Here is a 16,899-nt window from a genome sequence, read left to right as displayed (position 1 = left end):
GTAAAATTGTGTGCTTGAAATCAAAGCGAGTCGCCATCCCACAGTGACAGTGCGTCATGCTTGTGTGGAATTAATTGAAAAACATTTTTAAAAAAACAAAAGTATGTTGCAAAAGAGTAACCGCTAGAGGAAGGGCTTGAACCTTCGACCTTGTGGTTAACAGCCACACGCTCTAACCAACTGAGCTACTCCAGCAGTTGTCAATCGGCAACCGGCTTACATATTTTATTTTTTTAATTTATGTATGCGCTGGGATCTTTTAAATTACACTGTAAGTGATCATATTAATTTATTATATGGGAATGACTTGAAAATAGTGTAAATTTGAAGTTTTTAATACTGTAGTAAGATTAATTGTCAAGATATGTAATTGGTACGTTCTCCTAATTAATGGAGCAGAGGAGAGATATTGTCATTTTCATAATTTTAAAATCTAATTCAGAACTCTTGAATAATACACTTAAAAATCTTAGTTAATTATTCGGTCATCAAATGATAATTATTTAACATTATTATTAATGTTCTTAATAGAAAGATATACTTAACCTGATTCAATTACAATTAACAATAAACAAAATAAAAATTCAAACGTCTAATTTAATGCATATCAAACATATATAATAAACATTAAAAAGAAAAAAAAATAGTATTATATCATCAAGAAGAAGAAAAAACACTGTGGACGAATTGAAATTTGACATAGTTGAAGGACTTGAAGGTTGAACGAAAATGATAGAATGATTGATGATAGCTTAAACAGTGAGGCAACCCAATTATAGTCGACCCTCCAATTTGATTGGATTATCATTACCCTCAGCCTATCTTCATCAATAATCATCCTCCTTACACGTGCCAAGTCGCAGTTTCATTGGTCTGTCATCGTAAACTTACAACCAAGCTTTGACACAGTCATGGAGCAGCTCCGTGCATTTGACCTGTGAATGTGCAACAGTTGAGTTGAGTGAGTTCACAATTTTTTGATAGGATAGGGGGAAAATTGTGAAACAAATGCAGCTTTTCTTTCATCAGACAATATTTTTGAGTTTCAAATTTTCAATCTTTTACTAAAGTGGCAAAAACACTAATGTTCAACAATAAAATAAGCTGCTAAAGCTAAAGTCTTTACTAGGTTTCAACAACATCAACTCTCTCTTTTAATTCATAGAAGTTCAGAGCCAACCAGGTATGACCAACCTTTTATTTTAAATTATTTCTGACATTTTTCGGCATGATTGGTCTCAGTTTCTCGATGTACAAACTGGGTATGAATCTGTTTTTGAATTGGTTTTGGTTTTGGTTTTGGTTTGCTTTGGATTTGTATTGTTTAACGGATTGTTTTTCCTTTTCAAGACCATATAAAACCTGTATTGGATTTGCTTTTGAATGATGTTCATCTGTAAGCTTACTGAGGTTTTGTTAAGATTTTTGGATTCATTTTTATGTTAAGGATCATGTAATTCGTTTATTATGCAAACTAGGATATATTGTTTTCAAGGATTTTGATCATTCTTTGAGTGTGTGATTGCCATGGAATATGTTTTAGAGTTGGATTGTTGTTGAAATTTTTGACCTTTTAGTTCATAGTGCATTGGAAATTCTGAATTATTCTATTTTATATTAGCATAAAGGAGATTCTTATTTCAATTTGATTGAAATCATTTTATGTTTTCATTAAATTATTGGAAATACCAAAGCGGGCATCTATTTTGTGGCCTTTTCTGATAGTCTGATTTTAATCTTCTGCAGCATCATAACTTTGACGGGGGTAGGTTTATTTGTCTCAATACTCTTTTGAGGGACAAATATGGAGTTATCAAAGTTTCCTGAAAATGAGATTGTAATTGCTGTGGGGCGTTTCTTCAAGCTTGATTTCCCTTATTGTCTTTGGCAAAATTGGGTTACTGCTGGTGCTTGTTCAACTCTAAGTTGAAGTTGAGTGTATTGTTTTAAAGTATTCATGAAATAGACAGTGGAGCTATCATAGCTTCAGGAATTATGTTAATGAAATCTCCATTATGTGAATTTCACGGTGGATCCAATGGGAGTTTATATCTGAACTCTTGGGTGAGTTCAATCATTGGTTTGAGCACAATTATTTTACTGGTCAAAATTCGGAAATAGAACGAACTTCCCATTTAAAGTGGTAATGGATCCTTTGCAAGCCATTGCCGCGGCAACAGAAATAGTTTCAAGTATGTTAGGGGCTGTTGGTGCATTAGAAGTAGCCTCTAGGAATCTTGAAGAAGCTCCAAAGAGAATTCGAAGCCTTGAGGATTTTGTATCAGAACTTGAGAATTTGACACGCCGAGTTAAACAAAAACATGTATACAAGCTTCATAACCCCCAATTAGATCACCAACTTCAGAGTTTGAATGCCCTGATAGAAAGGCTGCATCCGAAGATTGGTAGGGCAAGAAGGATTGTGTCAAGAAGTAAAATCAAGAACTTGGCTCATGTAGTATGGACTTCTATGACTGGAGACCCTATTGGGAAACTGGTAAACTCAATCAAGAATGACTTGAATTGGTGGCTTGAGTCTCAATTATTGGCTCAAAATGTTGAGAGAGTAATAGAATCAACTGCACAAGATTTCCCAATTCGATTGAAAGTAAAGGCTGAACAAGGCTACCCAATTTCTAGTAAATCTATGTATGTGAGAAATTTGCTAGAGCGGGATGAGCCTCATCAAGTCATTCTAATTGTTGGGTTATCTGGTATTGGAAAGTCATGTTTGGCTCGTCAAGTAGCTTCAGATCCTCCTGCAAGATTTATGGGAGGGGCGGTTGAACTTGGATTTGGACAATGGTGTAGTAGAGCTGCTTGCAACGGACGTAAGTCTGATTACCAGAAGCGGTTAGCAAGAAAAATTAGTAAATTCTTGGTGCAGATAGGGTTTTGGAAAAAGATTAAGGATGAGAATATCGGAGATCTTGACTATCTTTGTTGCTTGCTTCAAGAAGCCTTGTATGGAAAGAGCTTATTGATCCTTCTTGATGATGTGTGGGAGCAAGACATAGTTGAGCGGTTTGCAAAGCTGTACGATAATGATTGCAAGTATTTAGTAACAACCAGAAATGAAGCTGTCTATGAAATAACAGAAGCTGAGAAAGTAGAGTTGAGCAAAGATGATATAAGGGAGATCAGCAAAGCAATCCTCCTCTACCATACCCTCCTTAGTGAAGAAGAGTTACCGGTATGAACTAGCTCAATCTAAAATTTCGTTGTCCAAATTTGTTACATAGTTTCCAAGTAATTATGTCGGCATTTTCAATCTTTTGATACATCAAAACACATGCAAATTTGATTAGTCTTTGCATAGTTATGAATACGTTGAATTTTCTTTTATCTTTCGGATTCTACGACATGGTCAATGCATTACAAGCCTGTGAATAAAAACATGGAAGGTGCAGCCTGTGAATGAGTAGATTATGCAACATTTCTGCTATTTGAAAATTTGAACTACCCAACAATTGTCAATACTGGATTTTATCTTTATTAAGTCAGAAATACAGGATGTTATATGCCCTTTGCATCAAGCCTTACTCAGATTGTGTCTAGATATCGCGTAAGTTTCAAATAGCTAATTATATCATTCACAGCTTCTAAAGATGGGAGCAATCATCCCTAGTGATGCTACTAGAAAAGAGGAGCCATTATTTGTCCTTGTAATGAGACTAGGTTCTCTGCATGTGAATCTGCTACAAATATTTACTTGTCGTCTTTTCTTCTAATATAGAAAAATTATGTAAACCAAAATAGAACCATCCAGTTGTTTTGGAAAGCCTTAAAAAGCACATAGGGGAATTGCAATCTTGTTTAAAAATAGATGAAAGCTTCTTTTAAAGTTGACATGTGAGCTAAACTTATGTGCTTAACTCATTATCATCACTGCCCAACTTTTTGTTACATTTCACTAATTACTTTCTGATGTGTTGAGATATGTTCTTTCATTACAGGACATAGCTGAAAACTTGCTCGAGCGTTGTGGCCACCATCCTCTAACAGTTGCTGTTATGGGTAAAGCTCTCAGGAAAGAGTTAAGAGCTGAAAAATGGGAGAAAGCGATCACAAATCTATCCACCTTTGCCACTTGTGCACCAGGTCCAGTCTCATATGTGAATGAGAAAGAAGCTGAGAACACTCTAACAATTTTTGGGTCATTTGGGTTCAGTCTTGAAGCAATGCCTAGAGATCCCAGAAGGCTTTTCATAGCTCTTGCTGCTCTTTCATGGGCAGAACCTGTACCAGAAACTTGTCTAGAGGCTATGTGGTCAATTCTTGGGCAGAAAAGCCTATTCCCTCTAATAGTGTGCAAGCTTGTTGAAGGTTCATTGCTTATGAAAGATGATACAGATCCCTTATACCATGTACATGATATGGTTTCTCTGTTCCTTGAGAGCAAGAAAAATGATTCAGTTCAGTCTATTAAGTGAATAGAAACTGAAAAGAAATTTCATTCATTGGCCTTGGCTTCTTACTTTTGGGAAAGAGGACATCAAAAAATTGCGGAAGCAAAGATGAGAGTGTCCTCAGTGTCTTAGAAGAAGAGGCAGACGATTATCACCTTAGAAGCTATCCTGCAGGCTCTATGGCTAGCAAATCCATTTCTGAACTTGAAGCTAGCAGAGCCAGCTTCAGTGGCATATTGGGCCCTGGATCCACAAAATCATCTAACAGACTCGCAGAGTCTAATTGCTGTGTCTGCGCAGAGCTATACAATATATTTAGTAGGGTGATTATTGAGTATTTTCCATCCCTTGAAATGTTGGAGCAGTGATAAGTTGGCAGGTCAGTTAGAAAAATGTGAGGATCCAACAATCCAAACTAACATTAAACTGTCCCACAAGCTTGCGAGAGTTCATGAGTCAGAGACAGTTGACAAGGTGTGAGAGAGTTCCCTTTGATAAGCTTGCCAATTTGCTCTCTCACAATGCTGAAGAATGGCATGAGAGCATATTGGCGATTTTGATGGCATTGATCAAAGCTGGAAAATCAAAAGCTGTTGAGAAAATATTTGCCTGTGAGATTGAGAAGACCTTATCAAACTTCTTGAGAATGGATCAGAAGGTACAACACCATGCAGTTGTCACGTTGAAGGCATTTATGAGCGGCTGGCCTCATGCAAATGGTTCCCTTCACCTGCTAATCTAAGCCTTTGCCATGGCAAGCGAGGCTTCGTTGGAAAGATTTGTTTTGGCAGACAGAAGTGTTGCCCTTCGCCAAAGCCTCAGACCTTTGAAGATGTCATGTCATAGAGTAATAGAAATGATAACAACAGGTATTAGACGCAATGCAGGATCTCATACCATTCATCGGAGAAGCAGTGATCAAGATGAGAGAAATGATTAACGAAGTCCCCTATAGAAGAGATCTATCGAGCTTCTGCAATATGCACCCAGAACAAAATTCAAGAGATCTGGATCTGCCTTCTACTGACAAAGCTAGTTGCGGAGGTGGGAGCCTTGCTAAAGAAATTTATTGAGTATGATTATTATTTCACTGCTAGTTAAGTTAATGCAATGCAATGTTCGTAGTTAGTCCAGGATTTCAGGCTACACAGCATACACCAGATGCTTTTCAGGATGGTGGGTTCCTGGTTTGAATAAGATAATTCAGATGGTCTAATAGAACGGATGGTCAGTCACTTGAAAGCAAATCGATGAAGACACGGGAAGTGTTCATGCACTGTGTATGGATAGTCGTGAATTGGGAAAAAAAAGCCTGCTTAGAACAGATGCTTTCACTGCAAGTGGTTGGAGAAAGCTTGTGAAATTAGAAAAATCCAGAGGTGGCTCTGGTGAACCCTGATGAAGTTCTCAAAGGAATGGATAAGTGCAAGCATCTTTACCGTAGCTGAACGTAAGTTGAGAAGCAACAAGTGGTTGGAAGGTAAGAACTGTGCTGAAAGGACATAAGTTGAAACTGGATTGTTGTGCTTAGATACTTTTCTATCCGAGGGTTCAGAGGTTCTAGTAGTAGTGGTAGTCAGTAACAGTAAACACATAAAGTAAACGGGTATTGAAAAAAGATAACTGTATCCAGGCTGTGCTTTTCAAAGCTTGAGGTCACTTGTAAAATTTATTGCATTTATCAAGCCAAGAAAACCTCTACCAGACCATACTCAATATTTTATTGCGGAATTTGTCCTTATCAAAGCATTTTGCGTCTATCCACAAGTTTAATCAAATAGAACCAATCTATGCAAGACAATAGAAACACCCAATTTACAGTCAATCTCACATATATATCGATATAAAACATCCAAAGCTTGCATCTCAATATATTTTCTATCCTTTTCTCTCAGAATGAGAAAGCAGCTCACTCCTCACTCAGTGTTACATGTATGATTAAGCAAAAATAAGAATTTACATGCCGAACAACAACAAAGTCAAGCCGTTAGATTCTCCATAAAATATTGGGAAAATGTTGTACTAGACTTTTGGGTATCCTGTGAGCTCTTCCATCAGACCCTGTTGATCAAAGAAAACAATAAATAGTGAAGGAATTCAAGAGTTTCAACGATCCCATTTTGATAACACAACTCGGGAACCCAGTAAAAGAGAAAACCCACCCGTGAGATGTATGGTCTGCATCAGTTCGTTTGAGAAAGTGCATTGATGGCGAGCAAAATGGCTGCCTTATCACTACTACTATTCCTCACCAAACATCATCAAGAACCCTCACCTTGATGTAAGGATCTTTTGGTGCCCATATCCTAGCAAAAGCAAGAAGTTTAGCAATAATAATCTAGGCAGTTGGTTCAAGATGCTTGGTCATGCCATAAAGAAAATTAGTTACAATTTGGATAATTAAAACATTTCATCCAATTTGGAGCAAGCAACAGTACAATTTTGATCAATGTTGTGTAATCAAAATCATGCTCAAAAAAAATGTTAATAAAATAATGATCCTTCAAAGGCCTTTTTGCTCCAAAACATTTCCAATCACTAGTGATTATGTCTCAATTCTTCCCAAGCAAAAAAATTTATTCCATTAACCCTACTTCTGTGTTTTAGGATTTAGAACAATGTTTATCATAGTAACCAACCTTCAGCTCTTATAGACCAGTAACCATTCGTTGCATAAACAATCAACAAGCCATCACAATCAAAGATCCACAACTTAAACCTTTAGTAAAATAATTTTAATTCACAGACAGACATAAAGAAATGACTCACCACATTCAAATCAAGATCCATTTTCGACATGTAATTCCAGAGCAGAAGCAGAAGTCTCTTAAAATACTCTTTCTTGATGACTGAGCGTCTCTTGAATTTTCTGGAAGTGTCAAAGAGCCTAAGCCCTACTTTCCACACCAAATTCTGTATTATTTCTGCCCGGTTATACCTGCATAATCAGAAACAAGGAACCTGAGCGCTGATCATAAGACAAACCTCACATTGGCTAAAGATACTTGCTCAAAAACTCCACATAAGCCATAAGCAGCGCTTGTTCCGAATTAAAGAAAGGTGGTTGATTGAGTGCTCATAATGGTCTCATTTCTTGTTGTTTGGAAACTTAACCTTCGTCCTGCATTTCCTAAAATAGAACCATCACAGGAATCATACAACCAAAAATTGAGATAAATGACATAGTAAATAAATATACACATTATTTAACACACGGACAGAGTCCTCAAAAGCATGATCAGAAAGAAACAGTGTGACAATTACCTTATCAAAGACTGAAGCACAAGGAAATTTTCACACTTCTTTAGTTACTTCATTTAACAGCTCGTCTGTAACATCACACAACAAAAAACCAAGTCAAAGCTATCACAAATTAAATTATCTCCTCTCCCAAAAAAAATAAAAATCCCTGGAAAGATACCATAATTTATTACATGTAAATCAAATTCAGTCATAAGGATCCGAAGTGATGTAACTCTCATAATACCAATCTATAAGGCCACTCAGATCTAAAAATTAAAATCAATTTAATTTTAGATATAAAAGTGGTTATGAATTATCAGCTGATCTATGATTGTAGAACAAAGAAATCATTCAACTGACAAGGCAATTCATACAATGAGCTATCAAGACATATAAACGGCTTACATTGAAAGGTCGAAGCTGCCCTTTTTCGCCGGTCGTTATTTCTTCACAAGGCGGCATGCCAGTCTTCCGTGCATAGTTATCTATTCAGTATTCACAACCTACACTCGTTAAAACATTTCATCGAACACGTTACATATATATTAATTACATGTAAAAATCGTATCTTCCGATGACAAGTTTGGTGAATTACGTTTTCGATTGTTTGGCAAATAGAAAATATGAGAAAGGGAAGGAAAAGCTGGAAAGCAAAGTTATGCGATCGGTAGTAATGGGTTTTAGCGGGAAAGTTTTCAACGGTTTTTGAATTTAGCGCTCAAAATTTCGGGCGCTTAGACTTAGATCGTTTACGTGTTTTAGTTCCATAAAACGCTGCGTTTATCTTTTTTAGGCTCTATGAAACGCTGGTTTATAAGAGGTAAACACGTGTAAAGTTGCCTATGTCATATAAATCTATATAGCAATTAATTTAAAGTTAAAAAAGTTAATTACATGAGGTTTTATGTAAAATAAAAATTCCTCAGATATTTTATGAAATAATAAAAATCTATTTAGTTAAAGCTATAATAATAAGTTAATAAATTTTATGAAATTATTTTTTAATATTTAATAAACTTAAAACTTAACAATGGAGAAATATAGATATTTGGTATTTCTAAATAATTAAGAGTTTTATTATTTAATGAAAAGTATAGAGAAATTAATTTCATATAACTTTGATTAAAATACTCTAATAATTGTAGAGTTGGGGATCTCTCTGGAAGTTTAGGGTGCGTTTGTTTATTATTTTGGATAAGATTTGTGGGATAGTATTGGATAGCTGGATAGGATTATGATTACGAGAATAGAATTTACAGAATATGTATTTGATAGAGTATTTAAACTTGTTTTGTGTTGATAATTTGATTAATATATTTTTTATAAATGATTTATTAATATATATTTTGTTGCTTTTGTTAAAATAATGTATTTATTATATATATATAACTATCAAGTACATTTTATAATACTAATATATTTTATGGTAATTTGTCACCAGTAGATATAAAAAACAAAAACTACATATAAGTTCAAGTACTAATCCAACTGTTTAAAAAACATCATTAATACTATATATGACAAAAGTAACTAATTATCAACCCTTACAATCATTATTACAACGTTACTACATTAACAACTACGATGATCCACTGTGCTACATAAGTGCATTCGTTATGTTATCCGTACAATCGTCATGTTATCTATAATACCGTGTTGCAGAGTTGACTCGGGGATTGCAATCAAATCAATATTTAACAACAACACATACCGTACTAACGTGGAAAAAGGACTGCAAAAAAAAAAAAAAAAAAAAAAAATGGTGAAGAAGCGTGAAAGAAGAAAAGAGAACGCATGAAAAAGGAAGACTGCAAAAAAAATTCAAACGGTCATAAAGCTGCCAGAAAAGTGTCGGAATAGAGTTTTCAAGATTCTATTGTCTAAATAATGAATCAAACACTATCCCCAAAATCTGTCTCAAAATATGGATAAAAATAATCATCCAAAGGCAGCCTTATATTTTTTAGGGCTCATAGTTAAAATTTGGAGCTAACCACTTTTTCCACCCAAATAAATGATATTTTTTCGCCCACAAACTTTTAAAATACCACTTTATTACCCAAATTTATATTCTGATGGTGAATAGAGAGCAAACTCAGTCCAAGTTGTTGAGGCTTTTGAAAATGGGAAGTCTAGAGTCTTTTGGTGGTAGAAGATTGGATTTTGGTGGTTGGTATTGGCGGGGTCAACGAGAGTAGGGTTTGAGAGTTTTGGTGAATGATGATCGAAGAAGAGAATAGTGGTGGTGTAAGGTCACAACGATACCGAAAATGGAAACAAAATATAAATTTGAATAATGAAGTGATATTTTAAAAGTCTGTGGTGGAAAAATGTTATTGAATCATTATTTGAGTGGAAAAAATCATTTACTCTTAAAATTTGGGTTCACATAAAGAATCCCAAGATTTTTAGACTATAAAAGAAAATAAAGGGTGCGTTTGGCTTCATATTTCTACCCATATTCCCAATTATATTCCTCAAATATTGTTTGGCACATTATTTAAGAAATATTACTATATTTTTAATTACTTTTAGACCCCTTAAGTTTATTAATTTCATTAAATACCCCCAGAAAAAAGTTTAAAAATTAACAAAAACACCCTCATTCAACCCATACTTGCCAGATTCCGGCAACCACCATTGGTGGTAACCAGAATCTGTCACAACGGCCTACACCACGACGGGAACTGGCTGTTAATTCACCGATCTGGCCTTTTTCGGCCAGATCCACAGTAGATCTGGCTGGAAAATGCCAAATCTGGCCGTTGTTGACCGACAACTATGGCCATATCTTTGGCCATCGCTGACGGCCAAAGATGGACTTTTGCAGCTGTCGACGGCCACATCTGGCCATAGATCTGGCCTTTTTTGGCTAGATCCGTGGTGGATCTAGTCGGAAAATGTCATATCGACACCATACCGGTCAGATATGATCGATATGTGTCGTTACACAATTTTCCGACCAAATTCCGGCGGTGGTGGCCGGAATTTGGCATTGCAGGTGGTGGGGATATTTTTTTCATTTTATAAAATTTTTATATATTGAAGTGTTTAGTTAAATTAATAAACCTATGGGGTTTTTTATAAATTTTTAATTTTTACCTCGTAATACTCCTCTATTCAACTACCCAATTTTATTCTTAAAATCATATCTAAAATAATAAAACAAACGGACCCAAAATTATCTAATTAGACTTTCACATATAAAAAAATTATTATTTTTTTCATTTTAATAATCACATGGGATATTTGTTATACTGTATAATAAATAAAGTTAAAATGATGAGTTAATTAAATTCTTGATCTCATAATTATGTCAAGTAGGTTGTAACATGAATGAAGTGCAAGTTGACTGGTAGTCATTATCATTAAGGCCCATCATTATCATAAAACTTTTTATTTTATTTTGGGTTTAAATATATGTCCTCGAGATATGATAAAATAGTTTGGTTGCGTTTGATTTAGTATTTAGAATAGTATTATGCTATTTTATTTGTTTAAATAGTAAAAGTAAACATTTGTTTTAATATTCAAATAAAATAATTTTCAAAATCTAGGCTTCATTTAGTTTACTATGGATGAATTATTGGATGATTTTTAGAATAATATTTTTAAAAAATAATAATAATAATAAAATTGGGTTATATTTACAAGAAAGATAAATATTAATTTTGTGAGAGAATAAAATAGAATAGTTTGGTTGCGTTTGATTCCAATTGGGTGTTTTTTGGGAAAGTTTTCTGAAAAAAGTAAAAAAAAAAGTTGAATTGGGCGGGTATTACGATGTAAGATTTATAAATTAATAAAATACCCCCTATATTTGTTTATTTACAAAACACCCCCTATAATAAAATCTTAAAAGTTAACAAAAACACCCCCAACCCAATGTCAAATACAGACAGCCGGCCACCACCGCCGGAGGGTGGCTGGGTTCACCGTATTGGCGCATGACCGGCTGGATCTTGCCGGTCGTGCGTCGATATGGCCTTTGCCGGCCAGCTCCACGGTGGATCTGGCCGACAAAGGCCAGATCTACGGCCAGATCTGGCCGTCACTGGCTAGATTTGGCCGTATTTTCTCGTCAACGACAACCAACAAAGTTTGTTGGCCGTCGTTATAAACCGTTACGGCCAAAGATCTGGCCGTCAACGGCCAGATCTTTGGCCTTAGATCTGGCCTTTTCCGGCCAGATCCACCGTGGATCTAACCGGAAAAGGCTAGATCGGCGTACTACCGGCCAGATTCAGCCGGTAGTGCGCCATCCTAACAGATTCCGGCCATTTTTCGGCAGTGGTGGCCGGAATCTAGTAAATATGAATTACTGGGGTGTTTTTATAATTTTTAAAAAAATATTTAGGAGTATTTAATTAAATTATAAAATTTAAGGGGTTTAAAAAAGTTGAATAATATTGGGAGTAGTATTCCCAAAAATTAAAGTTTTTGGGTATTTTACTGTTTAACTTTTTTGGGAATACTAAAAGTAGTATTCCCAATTGGCAACCAAACGGAGCCTAGAATTTTGAGAATATTGAAACAAATAATGTATTTTTGAATTGATTTTCTGTTTAACTTTATTGGAAAAACCAAAATAGTATTTTAGAAAGTGTATCAAACTATGTATTTTACTACTTTTTAACCGTTGTCTCTCTCAAATTTTATATGTTCTCTCTGACAACTATCTTCGTTCTTCTTCTTCTTTTTTCTACAGGCATTCATCACCTAGGCAAAGGTCTTCATTCCTCTTCTTCTTTTTCCTTCTTCTTCTTCATCACTCCACCAGGCGACGCAAATTCTCTTCCTCCCTTTATCTCTCTCTCTCCATAGATAGTTTGATCAGCCTGTTCTTCTTCTTTTTTTTCACTCATTCACCAAGCGACACAAACTAGATATGATAACTTTGGTGTTTAAAAAAAAAGGCTTTCGTATTCTAGATGACATGAATAGTTATCATTAGAGAAACAAGCTAAAATTATTATGACATGTTGTGTAGTTTATAATTTTATCATAAGGTATAGTATGCAAGACCCTATCTTGGAACGGTCTAATGAAGAAAGAGTTTATGAGCAAGAATATGTTGATGTCAAGAACGAGGTAGAAGATGAAGGGAATGGGGAGGGATTGAGTCGACTACATAAACGTATTATAGATGACACAGTGACTCTACGGGATAGCATAACTACTGGAATGTGAGCACAACATTTGATTATGTCGTAGTTGTTAATGTAGTGTAGGTGTACGAACAATTGTGAGGGTGGATAATTAGTAGTTTCGTATTATTAATTCAGATATGTATTAATGTGGTGTTTTTAAATTATGTATTAGTACTTGAAATTAATATAGAGAATTTGTTTTTAATTTATTGATTAAAAAATTACCAAGCAAATATTTAATATTATTAAAATAATAAATTGAAAAGTTTTAGGCTATAATAATAAATTATTTTAATAAAGTGTACCAAAATATTCTATCAATAAATCCTTTATAAAAAAATATAGCAAACAATTATTCAACAATTTATTCAACTCTAATATAATATTCAAAAAATTTACCAAACACATTTTCATATTCAACTCATATTCTGGTAATAACAATCTAACTCAATTTTTTCAATTTTCAAAAATACTATCCTAAATACTCTACCAAACACAGCAAAATATCTTTCTAAAATTCATGAAATAACAAAAATTCGTTATTAATAAACTGTTAATGAGTTATTAAAATATATGGTTTAGAGTTCGTGAATATTACTAAATTGCCCTCTTATCTTTTATTTTAACATTTAAAACTTTTTTTTTATGATCGAGTGTCTGAACTAGCTTACGTGCACCTCTACTAATCCCATGGGACCTTGGAATTATTGATCGAGTAATAGCTGCAATGACTACCTCTATTAACAACCGAGAAATGACTCAAACTCAGGACCTCTAGAGTAATACATGCACCCAAGGCTAAGAGTCCTTATCGAACCACTCAATTACCCAGAGGTAGTTAACATCTAAAACTTAACATCGGAAAAATATCTATTAAAACCAAAAACCTTAAGGCCATTTTTGTTTATTTTAAATATGTGAGGGGTATTAATGTCATTAAGATTTTTATTTAAAAAAGGGCGAACGACATGCACCCGCCCATAGTTTTCCATAAAGACAAATTGGTACCCAAAAGGTTTGGAAATGACAAACAACCACTTTCTGTTAGGTTCTGTTAGGGATTTCTGTCAACAATGCTGAAAAAGATTGAAATACCGTTGAAAGTTTGATATTATACTGCATGTTTGGCTTAATATTTTTATCCATATTCTGGATCCTATTCTCCAAATAATGTTTGGCACATTATTCCAGAAATATTACCCTATTTTTTTAATTACATTTAAACCCCATAAGGTTATTAATTTCACTAAATACCCCCTGAAAAAAGTTTAAAAATTAACAAAAACACCCCCATCAACCCAACTTGTCAGATTCCGGCAACCACCGTCGGTGATAGCCGAAATCTGTACAACGGCCTAACTTCCGACCAGAAATGGCCAGAAGTTCACCGATGTGGCCTTTTCCGGCCAGATCCACCACGGATCTGGCCGGAAAAGGCCAGATCTGGCCGTCAGCGATGGCCAAAGAAATGGCCGTCGTTGACCGAAAACGAAGGCCACATCTTTGGCCGTCGCCAAAGATGGCCCTCGTTTGGCCTTTTCTGACCCTCGACGGCTATTACAGACCGTAGATCTGGCCTTTTTCGGCCAGATCCACCATGGATCTGGCCAGAAAAGGCCATAACGACGTGTTACGGCACAGATCCGACCGGATCTGTGCCGTAACGAAATTTTTCGATCAGATTCCGACGGTGGTGGCTGGAATCTGATACTGCAGGTGGTGGGGGTGTTTTTGTCATTTTATATGTTAGGGTCATTAGTTAAATTAGTAAACCTAAGGGCTTTTTCACAAATTTTTAAAATTTACCTCGTAATACTCCCCTATCCAATAACCTAATACTATCCCTAAACCCTATCCAAAATACTAAACCAAACGCACCCATAGTTTTTTATTAATCTATAGCAAGTCAACTCAATCAATTACGTAAATACCCACATCATTTACATTAAATTACTAGTATGCCATTAAGTTGTTATGTGTTAATAAAATGCATACCAGTAATTTAATGTAAATGATAGGGGTATTTACGTAATGAACTGCGTTCACTTGTCATATATTAATAAAAAATTATAATATCAAACTTTTAAGGGTATTTCAGTCTTTTTTAGTATTGTTGACAAAAATCTCTAACAGAACCTGACGGAAAGTGATTGTTTATCATTTCTAAATATTTTTTGTACCAATTGGTCTTTACAACAAACTATGGGTGAAAATATGTTGTTGGCCTTTTTTTTTTAATTACCTAGGGAATCAAGGGATGCCAGATGGTGGATATATGGCACATGACTTTTTTTCAATATTATTTGTTGAATGATGATAAGTGAGAAAGGACAGGAATAAATTTGTTCTTTTGATTGTGGTTTAGATTTACAGAACAAACCAAAATTCTTTGTTATGATTTGGTTTCTTACCAAATTTCAAAATCCCCAATCATGAATATTCTATTTTTTTGATTCTTGACCAAATATTTTTCCTATTGGTATACTGACCAAATTAATTTTATTCTAATCTAATCATTTTCAATCCCTTTATTTAATGAGTAAAATACTTTTTCCCACCGAAGGTTTGCCTTAATGATACTCTCTCCGAAAAAAGTTTCAAAATACTACTTTCTCACCAAAAGATTCTGTTACTACTGAAAACCAATTTAAATGACAAAAATTCTCTCTATCACTATCATTTAAACCTCTGGTCTCCTTTCTACAAAACCTCTTTTATTCGACATTTGATTTCTCGTCGATTGTCAGCCACTGTTAAACTAGGGTTTCCTATTTTTAGCTGATTTTCAACTAAATCTGATAATGAATATTCAATCGATCACCACCATTCGATCCACCAGTCTCCACTCTACAAAAACCTTCTTTCCTTGGCTCCTAATAATCGTCGAATGCTAGCTTAGAAAGTGAAGTATATTTTTGGTATTGATAAAATATAAACTTTTGGTAAGAAAGCGGTATTTTGAAACTTTTTAGATAAGAAAGTGTCATATACTCTTATTTAATTTAGTTTGTGAAGAGTCGCCAATTTTGAAATAGATCTAGTTTTAAGATATAAACATTAATCAAATTTTATTTACTTGAATTCTTTTCCCATGAAGAAGAAATTTTATTATGTAGATTTTGTGATTCTCCTATAAAGATGAATATTTACATATAACTAAGTTACTATATTATTATTAAGCTATGAGATTTACATATAAAAGAAATAATATAAAATATAATTAAAGCATAGACCCCTTGAGGTTTGATTAAATAACAAAAATACTTCTAAAGTTTATAAAATAACCAAACAATAATAGATATTATTAGTGAATCGTGATTCAACTGTTACAAATTATTGTATTATAAGTTAATAAATATTTCAGATAAGGTCTTTAAAAATTGAAAGAGACCAATGGACGGTGCTCGTTGTTTGACTTGTTGTACCAATCACCAATCACCACTTGTGCATCTAATTCCCTAACTTTGTGACACGTAGTGGGATTTTGGTGATAACTCCTATTATTTCAGTTTTAAAATAAATATCTAAACAAGGATAAATTATTAATATTATTATTATACATATATAATAGAAATACATTACGTAGCAGCAATAAAATTTTCTATAACCACTGCAATAGTCTGTTGGTAAAAGAGTAAAAGAGACTCTAAGTTTATGTGATCTTTTAAATTTGAGTTTCACAACTGTTAATAGAAGTGATTATTAGAGCTCGTATTTGATCTTGTAACTTTTAATATGGGTAATTATTGAAGCCCGTATCTGATCGATGGTTTTAAGGTTTTAGAGATTAATTAAGGTATACACAAACACATCTGGACACTCTCGGTTATATAAAAAAAAATATATGTATTTTGTAATCAAATAAGTGACGATAACATTGGGTTCAAATCAAATTGTAGGATTGACAGTTTAAAGAAATATTATTATGTTTCAACTACTTAACTATAGTTTTGGAGCGGTTGGTTATATTGATACATACTTAATCCTTAAACAAAATTTAATAATAAGATAATTAAATGTTAAAAATACTTAATCCTATTACGTTATAATAAGTCAAATTTTAGCATGTGAACCCATCAACATATAGTCTCATAAAT

At 34.0% G+C, this 16,899-nt stretch overlaps 1 non-coding gene and 1 pseudogene across 1 annotated transcript; one reads left to right on the top strand and one right to left on the bottom strand.

Moving 5' to 3' along the window:
- Positions 1–121: 121 nt before the first annotated feature.
- On the bottom strand, positions 122–195 carry TRNAN-GUU. The gene has a single exon. It is a non-coding gene; the product is annotated as a tRNA-Asn (tRNA).
- Positions 196–1,934: 1,739 nt separating this feature from the next.
- LOC116144884 lies at positions 1,935–4,777 on the top strand (annotated as a pseudogene).
- Positions 4,778–16,899: the final 12,122 nt, after the last annotated feature.

The sequence above is a fragment of the Pistacia vera genome, unplaced genomic scaffold, assembly GCF_008641045.1.
Source record: "Pistacia vera cultivar Batoury unplaced genomic scaffold, PisVer_v2 Contig459, whole genome shotgun sequence".
Classification (NCBI taxonomy): Eukaryota; Viridiplantae; Streptophyta; class Magnoliopsida; order Sapindales; family Anacardiaceae; genus Pistacia; species Pistacia vera.
Note: the sequence above shows the minus strand (reverse complement) of the source record. Positions and strands in the feature narration are given on the sequence as shown.